This window comes from Hyaena hyaena, unplaced genomic scaffold (assembly GCF_003009895.1).
Source record: "Hyaena hyaena isolate Hyena2069 unplaced genomic scaffold, ASM300989v1 scaffold_0, whole genome shotgun sequence".
Taxonomy (NCBI): domain Eukaryota; kingdom Metazoa; phylum Chordata; class Mammalia; order Carnivora; family Hyaenidae; genus Hyaena; species Hyaena hyaena.
Window position 1 is genome coordinate 4,071,337 of NW_024080632.1, and position 10,190 is coordinate 4,081,526.

Genomic DNA, 10,190 nt, shown 5'->3' on the forward strand with positions numbered 1-10,190 from the left:
TTGGGCAAGCAACCCAACCTCTCTGAGTCCCATCTGTCAAATGGGAATAGCAGTGGGTCTTGGCAGAAAGGGTTGTTATGAGTGTTCCACAAAAGAACATTTGTCTGGCAATTAGCACAACGCTCAGTAAACTGTGGTTACTAGTTACCCTCTTGTGGGATGTGCTGTTCTCAATGAAAGGGGATTGTCTCATTCCAAATCTAATGAATTGGCTAATCTGTGAGTATCTATGAGAAAGGCAGAAGATCAGTGAGAATCCAATCGGAAAAAACAGACACCAGAGGAGGGGAATCTATACAAGGCTTGGCTTTGTAGGCAGTGGGAGAGCTACGGAAGACGGCAAAAAGGGGAGAGAGAAGCCCAGATGAGCAACAGTAGGAGGGGCTTGATCACCTCTGGGGTTGTAGCCACTGGAGGAGGAGGCGGGGCTTCTGGTCTGCAGGAGGGACTGGAGTCGCCAGGTAGTAGCTGGACCGGAAGGCGGCCTGCCTGGTGGGAGGTGGAGACACAGGAAATGTAGCTGCTGCTGGAGATATTGCCTGAGGCAGATAGAAAGAGAGAACTAGCCTGGCTTCTCCCTTCCTCCCACCCGCCTGCTTCCTGTCACTGCCTCCCACTGGCCAATCTGTGCAGGAGCCAGTTGATTTGGCCACTTGCTGGTGTTGGCCTCCCTGTGATACAGAGCAAAGCTGAGTAAGGGCAAGGCCTGAAAGTGAGGGCAGACAGGCCCAGGCTCTGCACCAGGGAGTGGGGGTCACGTTTCATCTCCATGAGCCTGATTCTCCTTCTAGAAAGTGGGGATAACAGTAGTATCGATGCATAGAATAGTTGAGTACAGTAAGATACCACGAGTTAACAGTTTAACCCAGTACTTGGCACATAGTAGGAAGTACTCTATAAATGTGAAGAACGATCTAGTTAGCCATTTTCTGCTCAGAGGATGGAAAGAGGGAGGAGGCCAGAAGCTTGGGAATACATTCAAGGTACAGGAGTGGTCCTGGTCCTGGTGATATTTTTATCTCGGACATGTGCCCATCTGTCCCCTCTCCATTCTAAGCCGGTGACTCTGTCAGTCTCCTTTTAGAAACCCTGAGTCAAGGCTCACCACACTGAGTTCAGGGGAATTGGGAGTTTGGTCTCCATGCTCCTTCAAAAGGATTTCAAATCCTCTTGACTTTTAGCTGGTGTCTCTGCCTCCCACTGCTGCCAAACCCTCCTGGCTTCCCCCAGCCTGGGGCTGAGCCACCTCCAGTCTCTCTCTTTGTATCATTAAAAAGAAAAATAGAACAGCCCATGTTGCCAAACATGTATTTAAAGTGACACCCTGGGTTCAGGGAATGAAAAATAAAAATGTTAAGGTTTAGAGTAAAAGCCTCCATGCTCAGCTGTCTCCTGACCCTGGGATTTCTCCTCAGCCTGACCGCCTTTAATCCCTGCCCTGGCTTGTAAAAACCTTGTAAACTGAAGGCATTTATTTCCCAGAGAAGTGTTCCAGCCTAATCATGTAAAAATGCCCAGCATCCCAGGAATAGCCTGTCAAGTGTGATGTGGTTTGGTGAGGCCCCGGGGGAGGGTGGGGAAGTTGGGGGGACAGGGGTGGTGATGAGTCCTTTGCTTTCCTTCACCCAGCCCTTCCCCTGTGACATCTAATCCATCAGAAAACCCAGTTGACTATACCCTTAAAATCTGAGCTCTCCCATCCGGCATCATCTCTCCCATCCTATCCAGGCCACCATGATTGCTCACTCCGAAGTCTGCAGTAACCTGCTCCCTGGTGTCTCTGCTTGTACTCTTTATCCTCCTAAAACCATTCTGTAACAGCAACCAGAACAATCTTTCTAAAACAAGTCTGATCCTGTCCCTTGTCTGGTTGATTACTTTTATTATTATTATTATTTTGATGTTTGTTTATTAATTTTTGAGAGAATGATAGAAACCGAGCAGGGGAGGGGCAGAGAGAGAGAGAGAGACAGAATCCCAAGCAGGCTCTGCGCTATAAGCATAGAGCCCAATGTGGGGCTTGAACTCACCAACTGTGAGATCATGACCTGAGCAGAAAACAAGAGTCGAGCGCTCAACCGACTGAGCCACCCAGGCACCACTTATTATTATTATTTATGATTTAAGTTTATTTATTTATTTTGAGAGCAATAGAAAGCATGAGTGCGGGAGGGGCAGAGAGAGAGGGAGAGAGAGAGAGAATCCCAAGCAGGCTCTACACTGTCAGCGCAGAGCTGATGCAGGGCTCCAACCCACAAAATGAAGATCATGACCTGAGCTGAAGATGGATTCTTTTTTTTTTTTAATTTTTTTAATGTTTTATTTATTTCTAGGAGAGAGAGAGAGAGAGAGAGAGAGACAGCGTGAGCAGGGGAGGGTCAGAGAGAGAGGGAGTGACAGACTCTGAAACAGGCTCCAGGCTCTGAGCTGTCAGCACAGAGCCCGACGCGGGGCTCGAACCCACGAACCGCGAGATCATGACCTAAGCGAAAGTCGGATGCTTAACCGACTAAGCCACGCATGCGCCCCTGAAGATGGATTCTTAACTGACTGGGCCACCCATGTGTCACCTTTTTTATTATTATTAAAAATTTTATTTTATCTCTACACCCAATGTGGGGCTCGAATTCACGACCTCAAGATCAATAGTCACATGCTCTACCAGCTAAGCCAGCCAGGTGCCCTTGGTTGATTAGTTTCCTATTACTGCTGCAACAAGTTACCACAAATTTAGTGGCTTCAAACCATACAAATTTATTCTCTTATAGTTCTGGAGGTTGGAAGCCCAAAACAAATTATGAGAGGCTAAGATTAAGGTGCTGGCAGGGCTGGTTCCTTCTGGAAGCTCTGAGGGGACATGCATTTCTCTGCCTTTTCCAGCGTCTAGTGGAGGCCCATATTCCTTGGCTTGTGGCTCCTTCCTCCTTCTTCAAAGCCCGTTTATCCAATCTCTTCTGTTGCCACATTTCCTTTTCTTTCTGACCCACCTATCTATCTCTGATAAGGACCCCTAGTTTACATTGGGTCTATCTGGATAATCTGGGATGATCTCCCCATCTCCAGATCCTGGACTTGGTCAGATCTGCAAAGCCCCTTCTGCCACATGCAATAATATACTCACAGGTTCACGTGACTAGAATGTGGATGTCTTTGGAGGTTCATTGTTCAGGCTACTCCACAGGGCTTAAAGCCCTCCAATGGCTTTGCATCTGAGTTAGAATAAAACCCAACCTCCTTACCCTTAATGGGAATGACTTCTGTGATCTGGCCCATTCCTATCTCTCCTGCCCTCCCCTTGGCTCAGTTGCATAGGAACCTCCTTGCTTCTCACTGTTCTTTCCACAGGCCAGCTCCATTCTTGTCTCAAAGCCTCTGCACATGCTGTTCCATCTGCCTAAATGCTCTTTCCTCAGATCTTCCTATGGCTGGCTGGCTGTTTCTTCCAATGTCTGCTTCTCAGAGAGGCCTTTCCCTGATTAATCTGTCCCATCCATTCCTCCTGCCTCCCTGTAGTCTTTCACATCACTTGGGTTTATTTAATGTCACCTGGGTTTACTTATTGTTACTTAAAAAAAAAATTATTAACTTATTTACTGTCTTTCTCTTTCATCGGAATGTGAGCAAATGAGAGAAAAACGGTTGCCTTGTTCACTGCTATCTCCCCAGGGAGTGGCAAACAGTAGATCCTTGATAAATGCTTGTTGAATGGATGAATGGATGGATGAGGATCAGGACATCCAATTTGGTCTTTGGGCTTCCATGTCCAGGATTCAGGCTGAGGATGATGGAAGGTCAGACAGGCAGGAGGGTGTGGCATTTAATGAGTACTTCCTGGGTGCTAGTCCTTCCTTCATGCAATTCAACATTTATTGAATACCTGCTGTGCGGCGGGCCTTGTGCAAAGTATTTATTCATGCATTGTTTATTTAATTCAAAGAGCATTTATTGAGTGCCTACTGAATGCTAGGCAATGTACATTTATCAAACGTTTATTGTATACCAGCTGTCTCAAATCAGTGCCTGGGTACACATCACTGTTCAGGAAATACCTGAATCAATGGATGTCCTCAAGGAGCCCCCAGTCTTCCTGCTAAAATGGCCTGTAAATAAATAACTCTAACATACAAAGATAAGGCAGTAATGTGGGTGTGTGGGTGTGTTCAGAGAGCAGAGGGGCCCTTATCAACTTGTACTGGCAGGTACCTTTCTCAGAGTCTTATCTTCTTACCTGGGAACCAGCTCTTTGAAGGCTGGATAGACTCTCCCCTCATTCACCTGCCAACCCATCCCCTGGGCACCCAGGAAGGACCTGGCCTGTAGCACATGCTCAGTCAGTGCCTGTTATCTGATTACTGCTGCTTCCCCTACCGATAGTTGTTCCTTCATTCATACACCAGGCAAGATGGCAACAGCTGGGTCCTCACCCTGGTGCTGATGGCCAGGAGCTGGGAGCCTTTGACCGGCTGCCCAACCTCTGCTTGGCTTGATTTTTCTAGCAATAAATGAGGGATTAGGTCCTCCTCCTTCAGTGCAACCCTTGACTGGACTTGTATGTAATCTATTCTTATAAAAATTCAGGCAATGCACAGAAACTGTTAAAGACTCAGCGCACCTGGATGGCTCTGTTGGTTAAGCTTCCCATTCTTGAGTTTGGCTCAGGCCATAATCTCTCAGTTCATGAGTTTAAGCCTCAAGTACGGATCTGTGCTGACAACGTGGAGCCTGCTTGGGATTCCCTCTCCCTCTCTCTCTCCCTCTGGGTGTGTGCTGTCTCTGAAAATTAAAAAAAAAAGTTGATGAGATTCAAATGTTCACCGTAGTTATGGGGTTTTGCCTAATCTGAAACTTTCCTTCCTTCCTTCCTTCCCTTCTTTTTTAATTATGGTAAAATACATACAACATAAAATTACCATTTTAACTATTTCACTTTATTTATTTGTTTTTCAAAATGTATTTATTTATTTTGAGAGAGAGAGCGCACGCGAGCAGGGGGAGGGCCAGAGAGAAAGGGGGACAGAGGATCTGAAGTGGGCTTCGTGCTAACAGTGGTGAGCCCGATGGGGGGTTTGAACTCACAAACTGTGACTTCATGACCTGAGCCAAAGTCCAATGCTCAACTGACTGAGTCACCCAGGCACCACCCCCTTTTCTTTATCTCTGCCGCTAACATGGGGCTCAATCTCATGACCCTGAGATCAAGAGTTCCGTGTTCCACTGACTGAGCCAGTCAGGTGCCCCCTTTAATTTTTAATTAATAAAAAAATTATCTCATTCATTATTTTTATTGGGGTCTTCTATTTAATGATCAGTTTGTTTAGAACATTTTACAAAGATAACTTTTGGGGCGCCTGGGTGGCTCAGTCGGTTAAGCATCCGACTTCGACTCAGGTCATGATCTCACGGATTGTGGGTTCGAGCCCCGCGTCAGTCTCTGTGCTGACAGCTAGATGAGAGCCTGGAGCCTGTTTTGGATTCTGTATCTCCCTCTCTCTGTGACCCTCCACTGTTCACGCTGTCTGTCTCTCTCAGAAATTTAAAAAAAAAAAATTTTTTTTAATTTAAAAAAATTTTAAAAAAGAACATTTTACAAAGATAACTTTAATAATATACCAGTTATTTTGATAAGAAATGGCAAATACTGAGTTTGTCATAGTAAAACCGAGTCATTAAATTACTTTTATGGAGATACTTACTGTCATGCAAAACAATAAAGACAGTGCCACTGTGAGCAAGTTTAATAATAAAGAATAATATTATGCAGTTCTAAGCTTTAAAAATAGGAAATAAACATACATATGGTTTAAAATGATATTATCATGAGCAACTTAAATTCACCACTTTTATAGCAGCATTATTCACAATAGTCAAAAGGTAGAAACAACTCAAATGTTAATTAGCAGATGAATGGAAAAACAAAATGTGCTATATACACACTATGGATTATTATGTAGCCTTAAAAAGGAAGGACATTTTTTAAAATGTTTACTTATGGGGGCGCCCGGGTGGCTTAGTCGGCTAAGCGTCCGACTTTCGCTCAGGTCATGATCTCGCGGTTGGTGGGTTCGAGCCCCGCGTCGGGCTCTGTGCTGACTGCCAGCTCAGAGCCTGGAGCCTGTTTCAGTCTGTGACTCCCTCTCTCTCTGACCCTCCCCTGCTCACGCTGTCTCTCTCTCTCTCTCCTAGAAATAAATAAAACATTAAAAAAAATCATTTAAAAAAAAAATAAAATGTTTACTTATTTATTTTGAGAGAACAAGCAGGGGAGGAGCAGAGAGAGAGAATCCCATACAGGCTGTGCTGACAGCATGTGCTGACAGCCAATTTGGGGCTCAATCCCACGAACCATGAGATCATGACTTGAGCTGAAATCAAAAGTTGGACACTTAATGACTGAGCCACCCAGGTGCCCCCCAAAAGAAGGAAATTCTAACACAAGCTACAATATGAATGAACACTGAAAATGTTATGCAAAATGAAATAGACCAGATACCAAAGGACAAATATGGTATTATTCCTCTTATAGGAAGTCCCTAGAGTAGACAAATTCATGGAGACAGAAATAGAATAGTGGATGCCAGGCACTGGCTGGAGAGGGAATTTTGGGGAGTTAGTTATTCAGTAGGTGTAGAGTTTCTGTTTGGGATTGTAATAGGCTGAATATGTTTTCCTAAAACTCACATGTTGAAACCCTGATCCCCAGTGTAATGGTGTTTGGAGGTGGAACCTTTGGGAGATGATTAGGTTTACATTTTAGATGTCAGGAGAGTGGGGCCCTCTTGCTGGGATTAGTGTCCTTATAAGAGGAAGAGAGAGAAATCTCTCTCCACACAGGCTCCACGGAAAGGCATGTGAGCACACAGGGAAAAGGCGGCTCGCTACAAACCAAGAAGTGGGCTGTCACCCTTAGGATTGGGATTAGTGCCTTGTAAAAGAGACCTTAGAGAGCTCCCCTCCCCCATGTGAGGTTACAGTGAGGAGACCATCTGTGAGGAAGACTGCCCCCATTGGACACCAAATGTGCTGGCAACTTGACCTTGAACTCCCAGCCTCTAGAACTGTAATAAATAAATGTCTGTTGTTTAAGCCACTCTGAGTATGTATTTTGTCAGAGTTGCCCAAGCTAACTAAGAGCAGGGTGAAGGAAAGATTCTAGAATTGGATGGTAGCGATGGTTACACAACAATATGAATGTGAATATACTTAATGCCACTGAGCTGTACCTTAAAAATTATTTAAATGAAGTGGCGCCTAGCTGGCTCGGTGGGTGGAGCAGGCAACTCTTGATCTCAGGGTTGTGGGTTTGAGCCCCACACAGGGTGTAGAGATTACTTAAAAATATAATCATTTGGGTGCATTGGTGGCTCAGTCGGTTGAGTGTCTGGCTGAGGCTCAGGTCATGATCTCACAGTTTGTGGGTTCGAGCCCCACGTCGGGCTCTGTGCTGACAGCTCAGAGCCTGCAGCCTTCTTCGGATTCTGTGCCTCCCTTTCTCTTCCCCTGTCCTGCTCATGCTCTCTCTCTCAAAAACAAATAACATTTAAAAAACAAAACAAAACAACAACAACAAAAACACAGTAGCAACAAAACCCCCAACATCACCAGCATTTTCTCTGGAATTCTCCGTGGCCCCATAACAATCTCCTCCTCCTAACTCCCCAGAAGCAACTAGTAGCCTCAACTTTGGATTTATCCGTTATTATTCCATTGCTTTTTCACACGTGTTGTTTACACTGGCTTCTTTTTGAAAATAAATAAACTTTACCTTGTACCTTCTTCTGTGACTTGCCTTTCAACTCAACATCGTTTGGCTAGCATCCATGTGGACGCACGCAGCTATGCGTCTCTTTCACTGCTGTCCAGTGTTTGGTATTACACCACAGATGTCACAGGCTTCCTGAGCTCCTCTCAGCCTCCCATCTCAGGCAATCTCCCCTGGCCACCTCTTCCATCCTGACCATTACATGGTGACCGATTCTGTGTGGACTCTGATCAACTAGACTCCATCTGGGGCTTCTCTTTGTGGCGGATGCGTGCAACACTGAGAGGCATCTGAAGTACTCACACATGGGTAATCTCCAAGTAGGGGCCATTTACACCCCGTGGGGCAAACGTTGGACCAGGAGCCAGCAGATAATTCTCTTCCCTTCTTCCGACCCCCAGTACTGTGCTAAGATGCTCAGTAAATATGGCCACTCCTTGATACCCTCATGCTGACTCACCCTCTTTCCCTGCCTCACTGCCCCTTTTCTGCACTCTTGCTTCCTCAGGACTACATTCTCTGATAAGAAATACTATGCTGATTTTTGATTCAGACTGCTTTCTGAGAAACCCAAGGAAAACGTTCTGCAATTTGTCTCTTCTCCTGTTGATAAACATCTGGGTTGTTTCACTGTGTTTTTGGGACTGCATACAATGTGACTAGGGCTAACATCCTTGTTCATGCTTCCCAGTGTACTCATGGCTGTTTCTCTAGAATGTTCCTAGAGTTGGAATTACTGGATTATAGGTTGTACACTCTTTCAGCTTTACCATATATTGCCCAATTAATTTCCAAAGTGCCGACTTCTTTTGCCAGTTTATTTCACTCCTAGCCCCTGCCCTCATCTAGGCTTTTTTTCAGTTCCTTCAGTACGTGGCCTCCCCCATCACAAGGCCTTTATATCTGCTATTTTTTTCTGCTGAGAACACTTCCCCTGCCCTCAGCCTAGCCAGACTTCTTATTTCCACAGAGCTCAGCTCTTCGCTTAGAGCAGCTCCCTGACTTCCTCCTCAACCAAAGACCAGGTCAACCCTATCATCTCCAGGCCCACATTCTATATGGCAGAGCCTCCTATACCTCCCTGTTGTGATACACTTAGGTGCAATGTTCCAACTGCCAGTGTAACTATTGGAACACAGCCTGTCAACTCTGCTAAGTTTCACTAGCCTGAAAGTGGTAGCCACCATGTTTGTTTGAGCTCATCGCTCTATTTCCAGCACCCAATACTGTACCTGGCACATAGTAGGCCTTTCATTGGTATTATTATTATTTTAGTAGCTCTTCTATGTTCTCCCTCTATGAGAGTCCAGAATGTAATTTTTCCAGCATGTCTTAGTATGTCTACCGTGGGCCAAGATCATGACAATGTAAACACAATCTCTTTCCTTGAGGAGCTCACAGATCGAGGTGAATAAACATTATTTGAGCCTGCTAGACCCTGACATATTTCAGTGCTTAGCAATGGCTTAATTGACTTAGACATCACCTCTCGTCTGAGTATTACTATAACGAATAATGATGATCATTGTTCATTGAGCACTTAGTATATATCAGACACTCTACTAAATGCTTTACATTGCCATTTTATCCCATCTTCACATCCTACCAGGAAGGTACTATTATTACCTCCATTTTACAGATGAGAAAACTGAGCCTTACTTAGAAAAGCAAAGACACTTGTTCCAGATCACACAGCTAGAGTGCCAAACATCTTATCATGATGCTAAATTTCTCCCACCTCAATTATACCGCTCTCAGTTAGATTCCGGAGACTGAGTGCTTAAACTAGCGGTATCAATCATTATGGGGCACTGAGTGCTAATCACTTTGCATCTATCCATTCATTTATTCAACAAATATTTATTGAGACTCTCATGGGCCCAGTTCTATTTGACAGGTGTGGGGGTACAGAGGTGGACAGAAAAGATTAAAATTGCTGCTTTGTGGAGTTGGCATCCTAGTGGGGTGAGAAAAATAACAAATAAAATATGTACTATGATAGATGGTGATCAGTGCTACAGATAAAATGAAAGCAGAAAAAGGAACTATGGAGTGTGTTGACTGGGGTTTCTGTGGTTTCATTTCATTCTCCCAAACATCTATTATTTTCCCATTGTAGAAATGATAATGAGATTAAGAGGGGTGAAGTCACTTACCCACTGGCACACAGTTTATAGGCTAAGAAGTTAGGACCCCGGAAAGGAGGAGTATCTTATTCTTTGCTGTGCCTCTATTGAGTGCCTAGGATTGTGGTATAACAAAAGAAGCCTCAAACTTTCTTCTTTTTTTAAAAAAAATTTTTTTTTTTTTTTTATCTTTAGGAGAGAGAGAGAGACAGCGTGAGCAGGGGAGGGTCAGAGAGAGAGGGAGTCACAGACTGAAACAGGCTCCAGGCTCTGAGCCGGCAGTCAGCACAGAGCCCGACGCGGGG